Source organism: Schistocerca cancellata, chromosome 11 (assembly GCF_023864275.1).
Source record: "Schistocerca cancellata isolate TAMUIC-IGC-003103 chromosome 11, iqSchCanc2.1, whole genome shotgun sequence".
Lineage (NCBI taxonomy): Eukaryota > Metazoa > Arthropoda > Insecta > Orthoptera > Acrididae > Schistocerca > Schistocerca cancellata.
Genome location: NC_064636.1, coordinates 154,236,538 through 154,249,634, shown reverse-complemented (window position 1 = coordinate 154,249,634; position 13,097 = coordinate 154,236,538). Strand labels below are relative to the sequence as shown.

Genomic DNA, 13,097 nt, shown 5'->3' with positions numbered 1-13,097 from the left:
GACTGTGATTTACAATCTGTTTAAACTTTACCTGTAACTCCTCTACTTGCATCTTACTGGAACGTTAATTCACTGGCTAAGTGAGATGCTAACAACTGCTTATCTACTCTTATCTACAAGAAACACTCTCCTAGCCTTCTTACTTGATGTAATATCTTTCATAACCATGGTTAATTGCTAGTTATGATTGCTAATCCCCATTTCTATACTGATATTGTCAGTAAGATCTGGCATGTTTGTAGCTACAAGATCTAAGATATTTCCATTGCGTATGGCCTGCCAAGCTAACTGCTCAAAAGAGTTTTCAGAAAATGTTTTCAAAATTATTTTGGCCGTCTGTCAGTATCCTCTGCAATGAATCCATAGATAAACCAGTCTATACTCAATAGGTGAAAATCACCTCCAACTAGTATTGCATGGTCTGGGAATTTATGCGCAACTGATTGTGGTCTTTCTTTGAAGATTTAAGAACTGTCACAGTGGAATCGGGTCGCCACTAAAAACATCCATCTGTTATACGGGACCAGATAACTTCACTGTCGCATTCCACTTCAACCTCAGTAGAGGTAATATTTTTGTCAGCTGCAGTGAACACTCCCCCTGCCTTGGAGTCTAATCTGTCTTTACGACATATGTTCCCTGACTTTCTAAATCTCTCAGATCTTTCCACTTTATTTTGCAGTGAGCTGTTGGTCTCAAGAATACTTTGAGCATGAGAGCTTTCCTGTAGGGCAGGAAATTCAAGAAATTTTGTTATGAATTCTTTGACAGTTTACTGATAAAATTTTGACAGTCAAAGTTTCTTTATACCTAAAGTGGTCTGACATCCTTTGCTGCGTATTGGCTGGGGAGTGTTCTTCAGAGTACTTCAAACTACTGTCTAGTCTAAAAAACCCTCATGTGCACTTCATAAGCACTCTGCTACCTGAGTAGCTGCTTCCTTCGTGTAGTCCACCCCCTGACCTGACAAAGGGAGTCTTACAAATCCCCACCAGATAATGCAAGTCTAGAAATCTGCAGTCAAGACAATCACAGAATCAACGAAGCCTTTGGTTGAGACCCTCCACTCGGCTCCAAACCAAAGGACCCAATCACCCCTGGGAACAATGCTGCAAATTGCGAGCTCTGCCTGCACCCCACACCGAGGCTAGCAGTCTTCACCACCACCACTTCCTCCTCCTCCTCCTCCTCCTCCTCCCCCCCTCCTCCCTCCCCCCTCCCCTGTCACCTGTATGAACTGAGTATGGCGACAGAAATCATTGGCGCCGATGTGAGCCACAACTTGCAGACTACTGCACCCTGCATGCTCGATAGCTGCAGGCAGAGCTGCCTCCACATCTTGGATGAGGCTCACTGAGACACTACCGAATGCACATTATCTTTCTTTCCAGCCCTGAACAGTGTCTGTCTAAGGGGCTCCACAACACACTTAATTTTGGAGTTCCCAATAACTAGTAAACCCCTCCTCCTGTGTGCCTGCCCATATCCTACTGAAGCAGCAGCCACATATTTTCTTAAAGGGCGAATGGGTGAGGCCAAGCGACCAGTCTCCTCATTGGCTCTCCGCCTTGACTGATGCAAATGCATTACCTCCCTATACTCACCCTGCGGTGAGGGTGAATCCACCGCATCATGTACACTAGGAGGTGCCTGGTTAGCAGAGCCCATGGGCAGAACAAGTGACACCTGAGGTGTCCCATACAACACGCCAGATTCTCCACTACCACTGTACCCTGAGGCAGCAGTCTGAAGGTGACCGATTGTAGCCAGAAGCGCCTCAAGCTGTTCGCGGAGCACAGCCAACTCCTCGTGCATCCACATACAGGATGCACACACCCTAATCATCCTAGTAAGACCAACTGAAAAGCAAACTATAAAAGAAGATAGAATCCCAGGTACACAGCTTGTTACCCTCCTGATGTGTCACAAATGGGTATTGATGCAATTCTGCGCTACAGGCTGAAGGATTTTTTTCCTTACAAAAATATGAAATTAAACCTTTTAAATAGAGCAGCATATGCTAAATTTAGTAAATGTACCACAAGGAAAAGAAGGAAATTCATGAAGACTTAACTTATTGCTCTGTACGATGACTGGTATGTTGTTGTATTAATAATAAATGAAAAATGGAAATGACATGACAACTGGCTTTTATTCATCTTATATTGAAATTAAGATTTTAATTGTTAAAAATCAGATAGTGTTGAAACTAGCAAGGGCAAAAATAAGAATAAAACCTTCACTTTCAAGGAAATGTCAGTGTTCTGCCACAGCAACAATTGTGACCTTCGTGGCACCCAACAGACCTGGTGGGCAGAGACTGGTATGCAACCAGTTCAAAATTTTGGCGACAGTGGCCTCCAGTGCATTAAAATGCTCTGGGAAAAATAAAACGTCAAATCAGTTACTAAATCAGTTTGTGAATTCCACATTATGTCACACATAAATACATCCATCCTGAGGAATATTTTTACTGCTGTAATGCTTGTAGATGACTTTTTTCATTCTTTGTTTTATGGTAGAAGAAAATGAACCTTTCTGTTAAGCTACTGATTTTAATTGGAATTAGTCTTATGTTAACTCCTAATTCAGGTCAGTTGGTATCTCACTTTTTGTTTGCTATAGGGTACAGTATGGACCCGTGTGAATTGGTAGTATATTGGCAGCACTGTGTCTTCTTACCTTTTATGCTGTGTGACAGGCTTTACAGTGCATCATAACGAAAAGGCAAGATACTGACCATGCCCAACCCATTTACAACTGCTGCCTGCTTCACTCATACCTACATACCAACATGCATCTCACACTGTTATTGTATTATTATTTATTTCTATTCCTGTCTTCATTTTAATCTCATCCAGTTTTCTTATTGGTCTTATTTACATCTTGATGTCTTACTACTGTGCTTCATGTAGCTTTATCCTTCCTTCGCTATATTTAATCTGGTTTTGTCTTTTCCAGTTTTCAGAATATTGCCATATGTTTTAATGCTCTGTTACTGTTTTTTTTTTCTCCACAATCGATTTTTGTTCCTTCCATCTGTGTAAATACAGAAAAGTTTCCCTACCCCTATACCGAACCCACTCCCACATAACTGTTTCTGTGTTGCTGCTTAGTTTGTGGAATTGCTCCCAAACAGCTTTCCACAGTGATTCTATGTTATAATTCTGTCATTCCACAGCCCTCACCAATTCAGCCCTACACAATATATAACTAAGTCCTAAACATTTTGTCACTACCTCATCACTGCCTGTAAAATATTTCCACTCTGCTGTACCAATTACCACATCACATTGCCAAATTTGAAACCCACGTACTGCAGGAACAAGAGCAGCATGCACAGTGCCACCTTAAAAACTGTAAAGTCTATTCACTTTGTACACTTATATTGGACTACCACAATCCAGCACCACTACAGTAACCTCTGTCAAACCTCCTTTACATCAGTTAATAGATGCCTGATCCCATCTTGCAGAACTACATATGCTACAATCTCACAAGCTCCCGCCCACCATCCTACCAAACCCAGCACCTAAATAGTCCTGTAACATAGTAGTGAACCTCTCCTCCAAAAGCCTCATTTCAAAGGGGCTTATCTTTTGCCACATTCACAAATTCAGTCATTCTGAGCTTGTTAAAGACCTACTCTCCTTCCTAAAGTGGAAACACTTTTTTGCTACCAACTTAAAACTAGTACTGAACCCAGCCTTACTTGGTATACTCTTCCATCTAACTGTGATCCTACAATACATCCCTCCCCTCCACCTTCACTCTCCCCACCCCACTTCCTGGATCATCCTGTAACCTCAATTCTTGTCTCGCCATCATTTCTCCGAACTCACATACGCAGAGAGAAGCACAGTCTGGTGCTTAAAAACTGATTTCCACCTTAAAATCACTTCTAACGGAATACATTTCTGAATAAATAAAGAATATTGTTTGTGACAGCAGCACACTTTCTGCTCCACCTGTACAGTCCTTGTTAGGGTGTGGAGTACATGGACAGTTTGATAATTGGCTCATTCCATTTCAAGTGTAACGGGAGTCTCTGCTGGACCATTTGTGAATGTAATGAAATTTTATCAGAAGGTTCCACAATGTCTTGAATGGATATGTACTAATATTCAGCTCCATATCTCCTTTGGTTCATTTCTACAGCCTCTCGTAAATAGGGTTCCCAAGTTTGCACCACCTACACACATGCCAAAGTGTGAACTTTGGATAACTTTTGTGAAACGTACTTTCAGTTTACAAGCCCTTGCTTTTGTACACTTAAACAACTTTTTGTGCTGAATTAGAAGACATTATCATTGAAATTTTTAAATGTAAACTGTAAGAGCCGTAAGACTACAAAATTGACAGAAAATTCATTGTGTGACTTTGAGAGCCCATCTTTAACCAGTCACAATTCACAATTTAATCGACAGATTTGGTCGACAACTGTGCTGTCTTCTTGTGCTTTTTGTTTGATAGCCTTGGGCCTTTTTTGTCAAATTATATGCTCCTACCAATTTGGTGTAAATGTTTTGGGTGCCAAATTTGTGTAGTTTTTGGAGTCTGTATCTCAACTGTATGTTCTTTAATCTTTATAATCTTTCTGTATCTAAAAAGAGAAACCTTTCAACTTCAGAGGCACTGTAGTTTAATTTTTGACTCTTGCCTGCTTATGACTGAAAAAAAAATTGCTCACAGTTATTACTTTTCATACACATTTTTATGCTCAAACGTGATATTAATGAATAAACAGAAAGAAAAATCAGTGAAACCTTTTTTCTGTCCATAAAAAATACAAGTGTAGTTATGTACGAATCAACTTCAAGCAATAAGCAGCAATAAAAAAACTGAAAATTCAGAATGTTAGAACTCTAAATACAGCTGGAATAATTCTTTTTCACATCAGAATGAATAAATTGCTATTACTGTCTTGTTCATAGTCTGAGTAAATATATTGGATTCCTGATGTTTTGGTGTTTTTATGACTTTTAGACGTGTATTGTTCCGGAATTGGTCTTCTCAAAATTTTGTGAACTCGGCCAAAATAGTGCTGCTGGTACCAGAGTTGTTGTAATTTAACCTTACCCAAAAATATTGCATTTTTAAACCCATTGTAAAAAAATCAATAAAACCCAACTATATCTAATATGAAAATTCAATTAACATACAAAATGTTACATAGTTAGCCTTACACGAACTAAAGAGAGCCATCATATTTACTGAAGGCAAATATGTAGTGTCACAAGAATTTATTTTATTAATATTGTGTTTTAACTTTTCTTGCAATTTAAGAAATGCAACTAAAATAACATTTACACTCCCAGCAAAAAGAAACTAACTTGATGTAGAATTGTCATGAGAGTAAAGTACAATTAACTACTTTTTGGAAGCATGCAGAAATTTGTAGATCTTCACTGATTTCTCAGTTCTTTTGTCTCCTAAATTTTTTAGTAATTTTGCCCAAATGAACTGGCAGATGGACAAGATTCTTTCAGGTGCATTGCTGGCAGGGCATGAAAAGAGGCACTAATAAAGTAGTTGTAAGAATGGGTTATTGTTTTGAATAGAGTAGTAATAGGAATTTATATTGAATTGTTTAATCATCAATCTGAAAAGAAAGCAATAAAATCCAATTTCAACTACTTTTCTTTCATTTTTTAAACCCATTTTTATTTTCTCCGTAATCCTGGCTGGTACACTCAGTTCATGTATGTGTAATACATCAAAATGGCCAACTGGTGTTGGCTGCAGCAGCTATCAAGGATGGTAACTATGAGGAATTAATCAAGAAAACTGTGTGCCATTTGGAATCAAAGAATGCATGCTGCAATATTGTGAACCATGTCCTGGATAACTTGACCTAGAATCTTACTCAGTACATGTTTTTAAAAGCATATGTCCCAGAAGAAATTATACAGTACAAACAGGGGTTTATCCTAATAAGAATGTTGTAGAGATGCATCAATCAACTGTAGAAGAGTTCATAGAGAAACTGGTTCTTTAAAAAAGAAAATAAATAAAAAAAAGTCAGGGTCTGACAAGCCACCATTCTCTCTCTCTCTCTCTCTCTCTCTCTCTCTCTCTCTCTCTCTCTCTCTCTACCGCTCCCCCTACTGTCCCCTGTCCCCCTCCCACCCCTCTCCAAAATTGACATCTGGGTATACCGTGTATGCCTCATATCGCTGACTTTTCATTTTTGCTGAGTGCTGGAAACTCTACAGCAGGCTGCTTCTGTACGCCCTACTAAATGAGAGAAATTTCTTCTTTTGTAAACGACAAATATTGCAATGCTTTTTACACACAAGAAAGACTTCAAATAATTCTGTCTGCTTGATAAGCACATTTTGACAAAATTTGCAGTGAACAGAGTTACAGATTAGAACACACCCTACTCTCATGTTTCTTTTGTTCCGTGACTTTTTTAAGCACTGTCAAGAATGTCTTCTTCCAAGGAGCCTGTCACAACTCTGAGGTGGGAATCTGCTGCACAGGGAAAACATCAAGTACAGCAAGTGCCCTAATGATCTTCATACCAATTAGTAATCTATTTGAGACCAGGAAATGCTACTCGAGCTACTGTTTGTACAAAATCTGAAGATACTTGCAATACCTGTAGGGTATATAAGAATCCTAGGATGTGACAAGCAGTTGTTCATTTAGCTTAGTACTTCGTTTTTATGTAATATTCTTCTCTACAGTGTCGAAATTGTAGAGGCCTCCTTTTCCGTTCAAGAGGGTCTTGATTATTATTGGTGCAATCTCTTCCTTGCATAGTTTGTTAATCTGTCCCCAATATTCTGAGTTCCACTTTTCTTGTCACCTGGTATTTTTAAATAACAGATAAATAAATAAGTAGTGTGGCTATAATTAATACCAGTGTAAATAAAATCCTTGTATACTCTTATTAACTAAATAATACTACACCAGGCCATGTGAGAGACATTGTGTCAGTAGTGTTTTATGATGCCCTCCAGATGAAATACTAGCCTCAACCTCCTATGTTGAGAGTGTAAATAAATCTTAAATGTTCTCCATCTAAATTTAATTCTTCCGATAGTTCTGGTGAAAGGCGATTGCTTTCATAAAATTTCCATTTACTTAATTTATCTCTGGTTTTATGAAGTCCATCCCAAAGCTTACCTAGTTCCTCTTCTGTTTTTTCCTAAATCAACTGTGAACCATAGTGTACTGACTGATAAATCTGTTGTTTCTTGTACCTTTTGAGTAATTAATTCACTTACTCATGCCTCCAAAGTTCTGAAAGTGGAGCCTGGTAAAGCTGTTATGTCCAAATTTTTACCCTGCTCTAACAAATGTAACCACATTTGCGTGTCTTAAGAATTGTTCATTTACTTTTGTAAGCATTTGCTTAGTTAATTCTTTCATATATGTTTTACATTCTGACCTACCTCCTTTAATTGTTCAAAACCAGCATTTCTTACAAGATCACATAGTTCGTTTATCTTAGTACTTAACTACCCTTGTAAAGTGGGTAAAATGTTAGCAAGTTAGTTATTTTTGTATTTATCTCCTTTTTTTTCTTCTTCATGAGATTCCTGAATATGCTGTTGGAGGCTACCATTTGTGATATCTACTTTTGCACTTAAATCCTCAGTCGGTCGTCCACCATTTGTTGCCTAAAATTTATTAATATAAAAACGCTAATGAGTTGTCTGTTGACTCAGTATTCTAAGCCCAATAACACACAACTTTTTGGCCAGCCACTGACTTCAAATTTCTCACAACACATAGTACCACTTGAAGGCACGTTATTTTGATTCAAATACAGCTCACTTACGTCTTTCAGTGGCACTAGGCACGGCAAACTGCCGGTGCGAAGTGGAACCGTCATGGTGGGAAGGCTACAATAGAAATTGCTGCAGCAGTGGCCAACTCTGGTGTTTGATATGCCGCCAATGTAACTGCAGTTAACTGGTGTGTGATGACAAGGAACTGAAGACTAGAAAACAGCCACCGGCTCGAATTCTCAATCTTCTGGATTGTAGACATGTATTTTATTCTGTGTTGTAGTTATTGTTGAGTAACTTAATATTCTTGTATTGACAACTAAATTCCTTCTGTTCTTTCTGTATCACTGAGAAGTCTATAAAGTTTTCTCATCAACAGCTCAATTCTTCATAAACTTTTCTTGAATAAAGTATTATTAATGATTGCTGCATTGAGCAACCTTCACAGTTGACCACATTTTCATGGACAGTGTCCTTTTCTACTGGAACTCATTATGACAAAAATACTAATTTCTTTCAAGTATCTTAACAAATTTTTGCAGATTCACCATTCTGTGAGGCATTTACCACAAATGAAATTTTTCCTGGGTACTTACATGACACTTTTCTCTGATGAGGGTAGTACATTAGCTACTATCGTCAAAACACCTTTTGCTCATTACCTGCATAAACTGCCGCCCTCCCCCCTATCTCCCCCCATCGCACCACCCATCTTCAAATCAGTGTCCAGCTGTACCCTGTATGCCTTGTATTACTGACTGTGTCTCCTTTTTGGCATGCTGCTGAGTGCTGAAGACTCAACAACAGACTACTACTGTGCACACTACTACATGAGAGAATTTTCTTCTTCTGTAAACCACATATATTATTATAGCTTTTTACACACAGGAAAGATATCAAGCTGTTCTGTTTGCTTGGCTAGTATATTTCAACATCATTTGCAACAAACCAAGTTACAGTCCATAGCATGCGTCTTCATCCTAGGAGCCTGGCACATATCTGAAGCAGGGATCTGCTGCACAGAGAAAACATTAAGAACAGCAAATGTGGCCAAATGGAAGCCACTTCCAGTGTTGCTCTGTCCAGTAACAACATAGTCTACCTCACCATTCAGTCAATATACACATGCAGAAAAACCCAGTGGTCAACATGAATGTCCCACTATCCAAACTACTTTAAATAAATGTGCTCCAGTAGTTGATGGTCATCATTCATCAGTCCGAAATACCCTGTGCAATACATTACTTTAACAAAGTGATATATTACACTGTAGTCTTGATCTATTTAAATTCAAGGACAACGTTTCAAGCATCATCTTGTCTTACGTTACAGAGAAAGAAATTGAATTTGATCAAGAAAGGTTTGCTGAAGTCCACAGAGTTGCTATGATAAGAGAAAATCAACAGTTCAAGCCCACTGTTGTAAACAATATTAGGGGAAACAGAGGTTAGAATGATTTTGTAGTATTCAAAGTCAAAGCGTTTAAAGTCGGTGAAGAAATTCCAGCACTTATCAGCTTTTTGCATCCCAGTGGCCACGTCCGTTCCTTCCATTGTCCATCTACCTAAGGTACTTAATGGATTCTGGATCATCACATATTTAAAATCAAAAGCACCATCAATAGCATCAGGAAGGCAATATACTTGTTCAGAATCTAAATAAGACGGCATTTGTAATTTATTTAGTCTGAAGTGCAAAGACATTATTCCAGTCACACAGTGTGTTTAAAGTTGTGTCTCTCTGGATTTTCATTTGTTTTATTGCTGCTTATTGCTTGAAGTTGGTTGTCTATAACTACACTTGTATTTTTGTGGCTTAAAAGCTGTTTTCTCTCATTTTACTTTCTATTTACTCATTAATGTTGCATTTGAGCATATACACACTTTATGAAAACCTACTACTTTGAACAAGGTTTTACAGCTGTAAGCAGACTAAGGGTCAGCTGCTGAAGCTGAAAGACTGCTGAACAGATCCAGAAAAACAGGGACACTTCATTGAAAATATATTTATTGAAATATAAGTTTCAAAACTGGGCAAATTAAAGCTGAAAGTACATACACTCCTGGAAATGGAAAAAAGAACACATTGACACCGGTGTGTCAGACCCACCATACTTGCTCCGGACACTGCGAGAGGGCTGTACAAGCAATGATCACACGCACGGCACAGCGGACACACCAGGAACCGCGGTGTTGGCCGTCGAATGGCGCTAGCTGCGCAGCATTTGTGCACCGCCGCCGTCAGTGTCAGCCAGTTTGCCGTGGCATATGGAGCTCCATCGCAGTCTTTAACACAGGTAGCATGCCGCGACAGTGTGGACGTGAACCGTATGTGCAGTTGACGGTCTTTGAGCGAGGGCGTATAGTGGGCATGCGGGAGGCCGGGTGGACGTACCGCCGAATTGCTCAACACGTGGGGCGTGAGGTCTCCACAGTACATCGATGTTGTCGCCAGTGGTCGGTGGAAGGTGCACGTGCCCGTCGACCTGGGACCGGACCGCAGCGACGCACGGATGCACGCCAAGACCCCGTAGGATCCTACGCAGTGCCGTAGGGGACCGCACCACCACTTCCCAGCAAATTAGGGACACTGTTGCTCCTGGGGTATCGGCGAGGACCATTCGCAACCGTCTCCATGAAGCTGGGCTACGGTCCCGCACACCGTTAGGCCGTCTTCCGCTCATGCCCCAACATCGTGCAGCCCGCCTCCAGTGGTGTCGCGACAGGCGTGAATGGAGGGACGAATGGAGACGTGTCGTCTTCAGCGATGAGAGTCGCTTCTGCCTTGGTGCCAATGATGGTCGTATGCGTGTTTGGCGCCGTGCAGGTGAGCGCCACAATCAGGACTGCATACGACCGAGGCACACAGGGCCAACACCCGGCATCATGGTGTGAGGAGCGATCTCCTACACTGGCCGTACACCACTGGTGATCGTCGAGGGGACACTGAATAGTGCACGGTACATCCAAACCGTCATCGAACCCATCGTTCTACCATTCCTAGACCGGCAAGGGAACTTGCTGTTCCAACAGGACAATGCACGTCCGCATGTATCCCGTGCCACCCAACGTGCTCTAGAAGGTGTAAGTCAACTACCCTGGCCAGCAAGATCTCCGGATCTGTCCCCCATTGAGCATGTTTGGGACTGGATGAAGCGTCGTCTCACGCGGTCTGCACGTCCAGCACGAACGCTGGTCCAACTGAGGCGCCAGGTGGAAATGGCATGGCAAGCCGTTCCACAGGACTACATCCAGCATCTCTACGATCGTCTCCATGGGAGAATAGCAGCCTGCATTGCTGCAAAAGGTGGATGTACACTGTACTAGTGCCGACATTGTGCATGCTCTGTTGCCTGTGTCTATGTGCCTGTGGTTCTGTCAGTGTGATCATGTGATGTATCTGACCCCAGGAATGTGTCAATAAAGTTTCCCCTTCCTGGGACAATGAATTCACGGTGTTCTTATTTCAATTTCCAGGAGTGTATTTTATATTGTAATTAGCCCTTTACAAAACATGCATTGTAGAACACACAAATTTGACCATCCGTTATTTCCTTTTCTCTGCTGAACAAAACACTAGAACAGTGTATTATTGCAACCCCGTTTGTAGTCCAGTGGGCTATTCTTGAGAGCACAAGACAGATTCTTAAAAATCAAGTCAAAAAGAAGTATATTTGTGCATTAGAAGTTCATTTGATATGAGTATTGTTTCAAAATTAATTAATTTTAATTTCAATATGAATTGTCCCACCCGTAACACAGAACATCATTAAGTTGTACAAGAGAACACTGTGTAAGCAAGCTACTTTGCGTGTAGGATTCAGCTGGTAAAATTAAAGTATGTTAAGAATAACATTTGCATTTTACGGGTGGGACTCTACACACTGTATTCTCTCCAATGTTTGAAGCTTTGTCAGAGAGTGGATTAAGAAGAATATTGTTTTAGAATGAAGGTACATGTTTTGGGCACTTATTTTACCAAATAACATAATAATAAATATTTTTAACTAAATTTCAAATTACAATACATAGCAGTAATGGCATCAAAGACTAGAGTCCAAAAGTACAGAGAAAAGTTGAAGAACAATGAGGACGCATGTCAGCTACATTTAGCAAACAAAAGGAAGCATGATAAGAAAAGAAACCAAATGATAAGCAAAACAGTGAATGACAATCTAGCACTTCATAAATTAAAGAAAACAAAAGAGAGAACAAAAACAATGCTTTAGAATGAGGAAGAAAGAACAGTCCGGTAACTCATTAGTTCAACCATACAAGCCAGCAAGTTCACTAGGAAAGGCAGTCAGTGGACAAAGAAGCATTGCCTAAGAGCCCCAATAAAAGAAGCGCTGTGGTGAAGAAGCTGTTATAACAGTATCCAGAAACTGAAGCTGCTTCTTCTTCTTCCAGAATGGAAATACCACTGCATGGGTGTAAAATTTATACTAAAGGACTTATTTCAAAAGTCCAAAATTTTTTCTCAAGAAATCTTTCAGGAAAGAGAGATTGTTTGGTTCATAGAGATATAATTACCAAAAAAAGTATAAGGTGCAGCAGTGAATAATGTTGACAACAGTAATGGAAGCATATGAACTTTTTAAATCTCAATTTCCACATTTTACAGCTGTGGTGAAAAAACATAATTTTTTGATCCTATACCCACTAATGTTTTACTGACATCTAAAATGCCACATAATATCTGTACCTGAAGGTACCATGCAAATATGGAGTTTCTTATTAAATGTTTAAGTGAAGAATTTCCAAATTTGCCAAATACTATCAAAGCATTGGTTTGTAGTACAGGCAAAGAAAAGAGAGTGGCACAAAATTCTATTAATTGTAAGTTAAAGCCAGTGATCCCAGGTTAATTAATCTTATAGATGACAGTGACATGTATGAGGAAGTATGTTGGAAGCAATAGAAAGAATGAGAGGTGTGTGTTTCAGTTGTTAATGAAAGTGGTAGCGTATGAGATGTGCTGCAGGAAGAGTTTCAGTGTACAAACTACAGGGAACCTTGCTCATTATGGCAGACACTGCATGAAGTCAACTGGAATGATTTATGTTCCCAAGGAAAGAATTGCAGAAAATGTTGAAATGCATTACTTTTATTTATTATTTTGCAGACAATTTAGTATGTATATCTGAAAACTGTATTTGTTAGAATTAAAAGAGTTATTTTATTGCTTAAAACAGTAACATGACTTCAAAAACTTAAGATTCCTAAATGTAAAACACAAAAATACTAGGACAAATGTCCAACCTGAAATGTTGGAATTGTTCTGCACTTTGCAGGGACAGCAAGACAAAGAAGATCAAAGAACATACAGCTGAGATATAGACCTCCATAATTATCC

The 13,097-nt window shown here is 39.6% G+C and overlaps 1 protein-coding gene across 3 annotated transcripts in view; it reads left to right on the top strand.

The window, feature by feature from the left end:
* Positions 1–13,097, top strand: part of LOC126108618 (uncharacterized) — a 98,585-nt gene that overhangs the window by 64,420 nt on the left and 21,068 nt on the right. The gene's annotated exons all lie outside the window — the stretch shown is intronic.